General features: G+C 42.2%; 1 long non-coding RNA gene across 1 annotated transcript; it reads left to right on the top strand.

Annotated features, from left to right (window-relative positions):
* The first annotated feature begins 9,710 nt into the window (after positions 1 to 9,710).
* On the top strand, positions 9,711 to 11,864 carry LOC138616765 (uncharacterized). Its single transcript, XR_011310618.1, has 3 exons — positions 9,711 to 9,889; positions 11,218 to 11,391; positions 11,692 to 11,864. It is a non-coding gene; the product is annotated as an uncharacterized lncRNA (long non-coding RNA).
* The last annotated feature ends 541 nt before the right edge of the window (positions 11,865 to 12,405 follow it).

Genomic DNA, 12,405 nt, shown 5'->3' with positions numbered 1-12,405 from the left:
CCCCTCTTTCTCTCACTCTCCCTCTCTGCCATCTCATACTTGCAGCCTGTCGCTTCTGCCACTGCTCATTCATCCCTCCGCCCGGCCTTCTGTCTTACTCCGTTTCGGCCTCTCGGCGTCTCTCTGTCACTCTTTGTCTATGTGTCCATCTAGCTCGCTTACTATTTCTGTCGCCCTCCCTCATGCTCTCGCTCTTGCTGCCTCTATCCATCTCCAATGCCCTTGTGGGCCACGAGAGCAGCGTGTGGAAAACAGTTGAGCACTTTATCACAGATCATCTACTTAATCCCTTGCAAATACGCTTCGTGCGGGCGCTGCATACATGCGCTGCAGAGGTCTCATCACTGGACCAGCCCCAACGACGGAAGCCAGATTTAACTCATCTTGCTTTGCACTGATATCGAGACTTGGAGGTCAAATGTTTTAAACATTAGCATGTATGTACACTATAAGAAATACAACACTCTGTATGCATTAGCATGTATTAGTGAGGCCCGGCCATCCTTTACCGGCGTCTGTCGGGAAGAGGGTGCAACGGAGCGGTGCATGAAGCCACAAACAGCCCGACTGTGACATTTCCACTGGCTGGGTCACAGATGTACAGCTGTGTGAAGTGGCCTTTATGACCAGAGGGGGAGACCTGCGTGAGATCTGGGCGAGTCGAGTCGGCGTTCCTCAGGACATTAAAAACATAGTGGACAGGACTGAGGGGGTGGGTCAGGTGCAAAGAGAAGAGGCGTGTCTGTCAGCTCAGTATCAGCTGCACTTAAATATGAAAACAACATTCTTGAGAGTCTCCATGACTTTGACAAAGGAGAAGGTTAAAAACAAAGCCTGCTGGGAAATAATCTTACATTTTGTTGCGTAATATATCTTTAAAATTATAGTACTCGGCCTGGCAATTGTCCAAATGTACTTTAACATTTGTGGTGCAAAAAACAATGAAGATTAACATCAGGAGCTCGAGCATTAGAGTTGATGAATTTTCTTTGAATTTAAGGGACATTTGAGATAAATAGAAAAGAAAGTTTACGTGTACTTGCTGCAGGAAAGTTTCCCATGAAACAATGAACTTCAAATAGCTGGAAAACTGAAATAAGTTGAAGTGGAAGAGAGACAGAAGTTGTGGTTTTGTTTTATGTGTTAGTTTGAAAGAATTTAAGTATTAATTTAAGAGCGATCTCTGAGAGAAATTACTGAAAAGGAGCTGAAGATTCAATAAAGCAGGTGAAATGTCAGTCAAAGTGTGGGTGTCATTGGATGTGGAAGTGTTAGTTGAAATGGAAATCCTGAAAATAAATTGACAATTCAAGATTGTCAGTGAAAGAGTTGGTTGAAGAGTTAGCTGTCGATAAATGTGTATGGACTCAACATTTAAAAGAAAACTATACAGTTGCTACTTACGTCAACATCCAGTCTGTGCTGGTTTTCTGTTGACTGAGTCAATTCAAGTCAAGGGTATATTATTTATGTAGCCCAAAACGCAGCGCCTTGTTATCTGTGCATCATGTGATACAATCTGCCTTTTGGAACAAAGAGACACGATTAGGGTCTATTGGTTTGTGAACCGCCGTTCTGAAGCCTCGAGTTTGGATTTTGGACGTCGCCATCTTTCTATTTTGGAGTCAGAAGTGACCATATTTGGGCAAAATGGGGAGGAGTAAGCAGTGAATCTGACTCAGTCTGATTGATATTACGTCCAGCCTACCGATAATGGCAACCTGACTGCACCACTGGCCTGTCAATCAAACAGACACGCCTCCAAACATACAGCTTTCTGAGGACTAATATCTAATTAATGATGGGATTATTTTTTTTATGGACAGACAGAAAACCAATTAGGAGAGAATTTTACTAATGACAGCATAATGACTCATGGAAAAAATATATTGACTTTGTATTTCATGAGAAATCCCAAGAAGAATGGGAGTCTATGGAGCGAGAGCCTTTTTGGAGCCAACCCCTAGTGGCCCTCAGTGGTACTGCAGTGACTTCTGCATCGGCCTCATTTGTCAGACCTGAAAGCTTCGTCCACTTTTATACGCAGTCTTTGGTTAAACGTAATAAAAATAAAAGGTCTTCAGCTCGGAGTGTCCACTGGTATCAGTAGGCGTTTTGTTTAAAGCTGGCAGCAGTAAAATCACAAACAAGTCAGACTTGTTTTTTATGTGACAGTTAGGTTTAGTCCCTTATCACACCTGCTGAAAGACTGCTTCTGTTTATCACACGGAGTGGGCCTTGAACTGCGACCTCAACCGCTTCCAAACAGACTGCCCACGTTCATCCCGTTGCTATTTACTTGTAATTTACGGTTCTACCCATCAATATAAATACTCTGCATGCTGCCCGGTATTTTATTGCACTATTATTAGTATCATAATGTGTAGTTTATTTTGGCAAATTAATTTTGAAATTGACGTGTTAATTTTAAGACTGTATTTGTTTCTGTGGCACAATTTGCAGAAACACGTAAAGTCTTTTGAATTCAACATGAAGAATTTTGCCACAACTTTAAAATGCGTAGAAAATTTAAAAAAAAACACATTTAAATTCAAATGAGTTTAATCTATCCGATATATAAATGCTGCTTTAGTCGACAGAAACACTGTCTCAAAGAGCTGCGTCTTGTTTCTGTTGGCCCCTCTAAACCTGTGGCAGAGTGACTTGGTTTGAGTTGGCACATGGGAGCAGTTGGATTACAAACACTACCTGTCAGTTCTTGGAGGCTCGTCTCGTCCTGCTCTGATGCCGTCTCCCAGAAAAGCAGTGGGAGCCTGAGGTAACGTCCACAGTAATACGTTTTCATTTTAAAAGGAAAACTATCTCCGTTGGCGTGAACATTTTTCTCACCGTTTCAGAACTAATCTTTGTCTATTCTAACACGCCTGGAAACTCATATGACACGATCATTCACATACATCAGACATACCACGTCAAACCGGTGGCCGTGTTTGGTGCGTTAGGCAGGAGGAGGAAGGTAGTTGAGGAATTACAGGGCAGATCACACAATCGGATGGATAACCAAATATGTTGCACTGGTGGTCCACGTCGGGCTGATAACGCCACTGGACACAATAAGTTTTGCAAATCTCTTGAATAAAAGGCATCCCTCCTGTACATGAAGGCAGTAGTAGCATTATAAAATGCTAAATTTAACTGCAGGACAGTTGCCGGCATAAACCGGGTAAGCAACACCTGCAATTCACTATCACTGGTTGTCGAGGCTGATGTCGTCGGTGTTCTGCCAGAGATTGGTCACGTGATAGGGGCGTGACGAATCAGGGAAGAACTCGTCATGACTGTCAATACACAAGGAGAAAACAAATGTAGGCGACTGTGTCACTCGTCTCGGTTTCTATCTGTCCTGACTGAAACGCAAATTCCAAAGTTTTAAAACTAAAACAAGGTCAGCAGCATTTTCAAAGGTCTCAATTTGAAAACACCAAACAGTGAGGCCGCCAGCATAAACATAGCAAAGGTTAATGCTTAAAAAAACAAAAGTATTAGTTTGGATGTAGCCTGAGTCTCTACTCAAAGCCAGAATGGAAAATATTGTGGTTTCCAGCTTTTCAGTTATAAGGATATTAGCTTGAAAACTACACTGACCAGTTTTGAAGGAAGTACAAACAAAGAAAGAAAAAACTGTGAAAGATGCAGTAATCACATAAAAATACAACCTGTTGTTTGCATGTTTCTGCATTCGAGGCCGTCGTCTTCCTGTGAAGTTCAGTGCGATTGAATAGCTCCACTGTGCCACTTCCTGGTGTCACCTACAACGTACAAACTGCAGTGCACAGTGCTCATCTGTCGGCAGGAGCCGTCACATAGTGAAGATGAAGCCACGTAGGCCTTCATCAAACAGGCATATTGGTGCGTCTCCATATCTGGTGTTTGTGGGATGGACTGGACGCAGCAGTCGAGTCAGCAGTAGCAGCTCAGATCTGCTCAGTAACAAACTCTGCTTCAATGAGCCATCGCTGTGCTTTAAGGCTTCACTGATGGGCCTTGACAGTTTGAGTCCCCCCTCTGGACCGGGGCCTCTCTGCTTCCAGACACGCTGGAGCTTTATTAGACTTCAGTATGCCTCCCTGTGGAACCACGTCGCCCAGCGTGACCTGTGCTGCTGCAGTCTCTGATTGAGCAGCAGTGCCTCAGCCATTAGCCAGGACCTCTCTCAGGTCAGGGGAAACGTGCTTTAAATCAACAGGCCACAACAATGACACCACAGGAAGCTGCAACTCTCCTGCAGGGCAGCATGCATCATAACTCACATGTGCTTAACCTGAAGACACAAGAGGTCTGATCTGAAGGGAAGTGAAGGCTGAACTATTGGCTGAAAAACCTCCAGCCAAACTGAAAAAAATGACATTACCTTATACACACTAACTCAGCCAGTCTCTCCTCCGACGTGTGAAAAATGTTGCTTTCAGAAAACATGTCTATATTCACATCCAATATTAATGTTCCTCTCAATTCCTAAGACACGAGGTTTTCCACCCAACAGCTGCGGCAGATGAAGCATTCTTGTTTACGGGATTTGTGTGGAGAAGTGAGTGCAATCAATATTTCAGCTCATCATCCATCCCGTCATTGAGACTGAGAGAGTTTGCTCTGCTTGCGGGAGCTTTATAGGATCAAGAACACAGTAAAGTGCATCATTGAATGTTGAAAGGCTAAGCTCTGGCTGATTGATGGCCTCCGCAGGGGCAGCTCTCCCAAAGTCATATCACACACTGACAAAGTGAGACAACACATATACAGAGAGGAGCAGAGCGGACCCATTCATCGAGCCTCAACTCCCAGAAAAACAGCTAAATATCAAACCAACGAAGTGTTACACTCAAGCGGCGGCCGACGGTGACGTCACCCATCGGTTTATGAACGGCCGGTAGTTCAGAGCGGTTTAGAGACAGAAGTGACCATATTTGGAGGAGCTGGCAGGGAGCGATCAAGGGATCTGATTGGAAACCCGACAATACTTCATCCTGCCTATCGATAGCTGAATCGTGACTGCATGACAGGCCTGTCAATCAAACAGACACACACCCCAAAAAACACTTTTGGAGGCCTATTTTCTAATTATTGATGGGATTATTTTTAGATGGACTGCTATAAAACTAAAGTAACAACACTAAAATTACCTGTAAAAAATAATGTATTGACTGTTTATTTCACGAGAGAAGTTTAACAGGAGTCTGTAAAGTCGAAGATTTTTTTTTTGGAGCGGCAAAAGATGATTTTGCAGCTTAAGGCACTTCTGCATCTGCTTCATTTATCAGACCTGGAAGCTATGTCCACTTTATACCTTATATACAGTTACACTACTCGATACTGAAAGAAGTCATCACATTAGAGTCAGAATTTACAACAACAGTAGTGAGGCTCACAATGACAATGCTAACATGTTTAGGTTGTGTAATGTTGCATGTTTTAGCAGCTGCTTCGAACTCAACACAAACTTAAGCCAAGGATGTGAGTAATGTCATTCATTTTGTAGATTACATACCAAAGGAAAATTTAAAACTTAACCAGAGCGGGACATTAATTTCTGTACAAAGTTTGACTAATTGATTTTAGGACTCTATTTTGCTTGAAAGTGAATTTTTAAGTTAGACAGTTTGGGACGAGTTTTGCTCTTGATTGTTCGCTGAAGGTTTAAAGAAAACTTTGATACTGATCTCACACCTCCCTGAATATAATATAATTCTGCAGCCAGATAGATTTGCATGATTAAAAACAAGAAAACAAACAAGCCCAATTTTTTTTTATCTGTTCCTTTAAGACTTGTGAAAAAGAAGAAACAAAAACGCATTTCAAACAATCAATTAAAAATTGGTTAGAGAGTCCTGTATATATTTGCGAACACACCTCCTTCTAACTTAGACAACACAAAATTCCAGATGAGTCTCACTGGAAACACTAAAAGCTTTGTCTTCCTGCTTTTTTTTTGTTTTTTGTTATCCATATCTTTCACTCCTCCACATGTCAAATTCATTCAAGGTTTTTCTTTTGTGCCCGCTGCTCTGAGGGGGTTGTTATGAGTCAGAGTTACCGGCTCGAAACTGCTCGCAGTGTTTTAGATCTTTATTATCTCCGAGATCAGTTTTCTGGTGTACAGTTTGGCATAGGGGCACTTTATCTCACATCGCCCTCCCCACACTGCATGTCCTGATCTCCCCTTGGAGGTAGATGAGGGTAACGGGTGACCTGAGTTATGACGTTATAAACCTCATTTCTCTACATGCTGATATGATTACAGCCAGACTCAAGTGAACTGAAAATGCTACAAAGGGTCACTGCTCAGATAAAGACAACTCTGGCATTTGTTCCGTTTTTACATGTTTACAGTTAAAAGCTCACAGTGTCGCCACTCTGTGTCAGTGAACATGTTACTTTGTCTTCTTTGATGCACATGGGAGGCTTCGGATTCGAGGCTTGTTGGGTGTTATTTGTGCAGAAAGCATAAAAGATACATGAAGCAAGGTCACCGGCAGTTAATGAGCTTTTATGAAACATGGAAAAAAACAAAAAACAACAGTGCAGAGTCAGTAAATGCATAGAAAGTCAATTAAATTTTCTGTAGTTTTATCTGGTTGGAAATCTAGTTCATCATCCAACTGTAGCTGTGACTGTCAATAGTTCCCTTTGGACCGGGCATGAGTAATCACACGCCATTTGATGTGGACTGTTTAGTTATTCCAAAAAAATAAAAAACGTTCTCAGTGGAACAAGTCAAAATGGAAAGGATTTAGCCAAAAGTAAACTTAATGTGTTGTTTTTCGTTTTGAGAGTCGGGGGTAAGGTGAGACAGGATTAAAATATCAAATCGGCTTTTGGGATGATTACAAAAGAAACAGGATTTTTATACGTCCTCTTCAGCAACCCAGAGTAGGCTGTGTCTGTTGGCGGCTGGTGAATGCGTGCTCTATGCTCTGACAGACAGAAAAATGAACTGCTTTATTACCTCTGCGCCGGGCTGCCAATCATCATACAGCAGGTATTCCTCAGAAACAGCCAGGCTGCAATGTATTAAGATATTTAGTTCCATCTGAACAGATATTCATTGTCACACTAACCTGCAGTGCACACTGTAATCCTGCAATGGATAAAAAAAAAAAAAAAAAAAAAGTCCCTAAACATGAGAGGGTTTTTGTAATCTCCAGGTTACAATGCACTGCTGTCATTTTAGCTCATCAAATCCAAATCTTTAAACCTTTTTCTCCTCTTTAGTGGGACTTCAACCATTCCCACACAACCCCTCCTCCCGATGTCATCCTCCCTGTCGTTCTCAAATCCCCGCTGATCCTGTTTTATCACCAGTATCGCAGCGGAAAGAATCCTGGAGCCAGCTCCTATCTGATGGATTTGGTTGCTTCCCTCTCTCGATTTCCATTGTTGATAAACACAAAATACTATTTCCACCTGGCACGTAAAGAACACGATAGTTTGTCAATGCAATCCAAAATGACCCAATCATATCTCAGCGTATTCATCAGCTGAAGGAGTCCGTTTATGGATTTGTTAGCACGTAAGTTCACAGGGTATTATGATTTCACTATAAATACTTTTATGTTTAACTTAAGTGTCTTCCGTGTCCCAACATTTTCAGACCATGTACAGTATCCCTAAATACCAAACCAAATTTCACAAGTACCACTTCCCACTGCCGATACCAACCATTGTTTAACTGTATCGAGCTAACGTTGTTATGTCGGGATGTGACATCACTCTGAGGCCAAACAAAGGCAAATTTGGCTACAATGTTCAAATTATTGCGCAACAATTTTTTTACATCATTGTATTGGGATGTGTATAGGTATCGTTTTTTTTCCTCTACTAAAACAAAATTTACAAGTTTTATGGACTTTATCAGACAGTTGGGGTGCAATTGTCCAAGTGTCAAGTGTTTGCGAACCAGTTTTGTAGGATGATCAAATATTCCCAACATTTGAGTTAAACTCCATAAAAAGCAACGTGAGTTTAAAATTCGGAACATTTTGCGAAGTTCAAGAATGAAACTGTCGTGTTTAATACGCGAGAGTCTTTTGCTGAACTTCCTCGCTGAGACGAAGACGCAGCAAACTCTTTGTTTGACGGTGGCTGGACATTGTTAGCGTGCGTCAGAGCCACCGGCTTTGTTCAGCCACCACCAACACAGTGTTACTGTGTACTTCAAAGGCTCTTTTTGCTTTGGCCACCGTGTGCGAAGGCACAAACACAATGCCCTGAAGAAAAATCATGTATTAATGAATTGCGTTTTGAAACATGTTGGCAAAATCCTGCATTCCTAAGGCTGCTCAGCCGATCGCCTCCGGGAACTACATTTAGAGTAATGATTATGCACCTCACGAATTACATCCAATGCCAGAGTTTACTGGCAACGCAAGACGCAGCGTTTCCTACCTGTAGCCAGGTGGAGTAAAGACTTTTTGTTAAATAACCGTAACAGTACCTTCACCGCAGATTATCTGCCACAAACACAATCTTTCTCTAATCCTAATTATCCTCTTTAAAACAACATTGCTTTCTTAAGAGTTTTACAAATTGTAACAAACTGCTTTATTGATGGTCTATAAATATTTTATGAGCACATAATGAATACATACAACTACAGGTCTAATGGCTCATTATAAAGTAATGCTGACCCTTTATTAATGATTTACTCGCCAGTTAGTTTCTTATTTTATGATTAGCAATCAAGATAAATCACAATATATAATATTGTTCAAATCCCCCCCCAATTTTATTTTTTCCTGGTTTTAATGCCTAATCTATCAATGTTATTAAAGTTTCTAAAGTTTGACTTTAAGTAATGAGAAATATTCCTTCAAAAGATCAACAACTCGTATATTTTTATCACCTACAGCTACTTATTACTGGAGGCCGTCACTCTCTGAAGCATCCACGGCGGGTAACGTCACTCTCCTCAGAGGTCTGAACTTGCCTCGCTGCAGTGCCGCTGGCACGGGGGGGAGGGGTGGGGAGGGGGGTTGTAAGGTGATCTACAGGCCATCAGTATCATCCAGAGTATCTGTGTCATCTCTGGCATGTTCCAACCCAGGAGCCAGATTCTGGCTCCATTTCCATCACTACATCATGAAATCAAAGATGAACGATAGCTGCGTGACTGAGTCCAGACAGCCCACCGTCGGAGAGAAGGGATCTCCTTCGATTGACTTTTGCAATTAAGTCTTTGTTTAATCCCTGGATACTGCGTGTGTTTCCACATGCCACCCAGACTCCACAACAGTGCTAGGTTATGCTGCAGCACACCGTGCCAACACTTATCATATCAGCGTACGGCCGAGGGGAGGCGACCGTTTGTTAAACCTCACATTTTCAGACACGCTCAAACACAGACTGCAGCTCACTCACTCTGTCAGATGGCATTGGTCTGGTCTTGCATAAAACAAAAACCTCGAAATCTTAGACAAGTATCAGAACAAGGCAGAACTTTGTCTCGCCTGCCCTCCACTCACCCCCACCCCCCTATACACACACACACACACACACACACACAGCCCCCCACCCGCTGACCCCCACCACCATATGCCAAAAATTATCATACAAGTTTCTCTTTGTATCCATATTTAAAACACGATGGAGAAGAATTGAGCCTTTATATGAGGGGGAGGTTGTGTGTTTATCCAGCAGCGCCAGCACCAGGAAACAAGAGAAAGCCCCCATTGCTGCTGGTGGAAGCAGGAAAGGGTCGGAGACTGCGGGGCTGGCGGGAGGAGAGGTGAATGGAGACGGGGAGAAAGAAACTCTTTGAGTGACAGTAATTTAGGAACCTGCACTTTTTATGATTTTCCTGCTTTTGGGAAAACATACAGACTTCTGGGTAAAGACCTTGGACCAAATCAAAGACGTCTTTTACCATCAAAAGGTGTGTGTGTGTGTGTGTGTGTGTGTGTGTGTGTTTGTTTGCATATCTGTCTATCTGTAAGCAACTTGCACATTTGCATGGACATTATGTGTCCACAGAAGCCCAATCACCACACAAACTAAACTAAAACTAAAGTCCTGCTCATGTTTTGTGTAAAGAATATAAACGTTATTGATACTGCTGCTACTGTGAACATCTTCTCATTTTTCAAAGATGGATTAAACATTTTTTTTGAAATTTTTGCGTCAATTGTGTTTAAGCTTCAGGCCTCTTAGAGGAAGTTTTCCATGGCAACAGCTGACTGACATTTTAAAGCCAGCGTTGCTAGGAGACCCACGTCCGTGGTGCGTTACTACCCAGAGTATGTTGCAGTGCTGTATACTGTAACATCTACGTTGACAGACGACAGCATTGTTGCCCTTTTTTTGAACAAGTCCACATTCGTTTTGTACAGTTAAAGAGATTTGTTTTATCCACAACATTCAACATTTGAGAGGAACACGTGTGCTGCGTGTGTTAAACTCAGAAAGTGGAAGCGAAAAGCTCGTCTAACTCGCCTAAATTGAAAAAGTGCTGTTTGGCATCTCGTCTGCTAATGTTAGCACTGACTCCTATTAGAAGTCACATTGTCTTTGTGGTTCGTCTAAGGAGTGATCGACAGCTCCCACGATGGCTGGATTAACCCCCTGTAGAGTAACGCTCCCCAAACTTTTACCAAACCAAATTTCCAAGTACCACTTCTCACTGATACCAACAATTACTACTGCATCAAACCAGCGCTTTAACACAATGTGACTAAGCACGATTTTATTTCTACAAAATTTAAATTACTACTTGTGTCCCACCAGGTGAACCCTCACGTACCACCAGTGGCACACGTACCATAGTTTGGGAACCAGAGGGCCGGGGACAAAAATGTGTAGTTTGGCTACTGACCCCCCCCCCAAGTATACATGTCCTTATTTCCCCAGGCACCCATAAACCACCCAACACTCTAGAGCTGAAAGGATTCGTTGATGAAATGATTAACATCAAATTTAATGGCAACAATTTTGATAATATCTTCAAAGACATTTTTCAAGCAAGAATGCAAAAAATGCACTTGTATCAGCTGCAGCAATGTACAAGTTTTGCTAGTTTGCCAGTTTTCTATGACAGGAAACTCAATAATTTTGTGTTTTTGAAACTTCACGTTATAATAATGGTCATTTTGGACTTTTTTTTTTTTTTTTTTTTTTTGCACATTTTGTACATCCAGAACCTGAGACCTGGAGATGATAAAAACTCATTTTTGTTTGTTTTTCTTACACATCTTCACATGGTCCCAGGTTTTCCCAGGATCAAATGCAAAATTGAAGCAATCGCATTGAACACAAACACGGCAAATGACCACAACATAAACTACAACTATTCAGGAGTCCCGGCCTCAAGATGAAGGATGAAGGACCTGACGCAGGTGATGTTGATGCGCTCCAGTCTGGCACAAGTTCCTGCTCTGCCCGGTTTGTAATCCAGCCTTGACTTTCCCCCACACTGTTCTGTTGGAATTTAAAGAATATATCAAATTGAATATAGAATTCAAAACTTTGTATCTTTCAGCTGCAATGCATGAGACACCCTCAGAACATGCTGCACATTTTCTGTTGCCTCCTTTACTGTAATGCTGTGTCAACAAAATAAGATCCTCAAGATGTTTTAGTCATGAAACTGAAATATTGGGAAGCCAACAAATTATTAAGAGGAATCCAAGGGTTTGTAAATGCTTCTACTGATGGATCTGTGTTTTTGTCCATGTCAAACAGAGCCAGGACTGAATGGGCCTCCTCATGACCCTCTGGCCTCCGTTCCACGTTCAGGCCGCTCAGGAAGGCCTGTGGCTTAGAGGTTTTAAACCACAACGACCTTCTCACTCCTTTCGTTTCAGTTTTGGACTTTTTTATTTCAAAATGAGACACTGGATAAATTACGTTGACTATGAAGGGCCCCCTTGTTCACTAAAAATAATAAAGAAAGGATACCCTGGTGAAGAACTTTGCAGTAATTTCGACTGTAAGTGTGCGAGAGTGTGTCTGGGCTCAAGAGTTGGCTGAGGGAGACAGAGCAGAGAGAGAGAGAGAGAGAGAGAGAGAGAGAGAGAGAGAGCATGGGAGAGCCCGCCTCATTTCCTCCATGATGGATGAGCCTATTAGCTGTCTGGTGTTAGCACAGGTTTAGCCTTACATCACAGCCGCCATCACCTCGTGGCACACACCACAACAACCAAACGGAGGAGAGGAGGAAAGGAACTGCCAGGATGAGATGATCGGATCAAGTTCAGACAAAGTTTAAATCAAATTCAGCCCCTGCACACAGGCCAACAATTATGTCAGATTTATTGCATAGCTACACTTCAGTCATCAGACATTTAAATGACGAGCCTGGATATTCTAGTAAATACTCAAAAGGAGAAACAACCTCTTGGAGGAACCAAGAAACCAACTGTAAAAGGTTGTTGAGGCTGATGACTGCTCTCATGG

This window comes from Brachyistius frenatus, unplaced genomic scaffold (genome assembly GCF_029030835.1).
Source record: "Brachyistius frenatus isolate BFR_SWC_R1_liver_20210118 unplaced genomic scaffold, ASM2903083v1 Contig_1, whole genome shotgun sequence".
Lineage (NCBI taxonomy): Eukaryota > Metazoa > Chordata > Actinopteri > Embiotocidae > Brachyistius > Brachyistius frenatus.
This window is presented reverse-complemented; position numbering and strand designations above follow the sequence as displayed.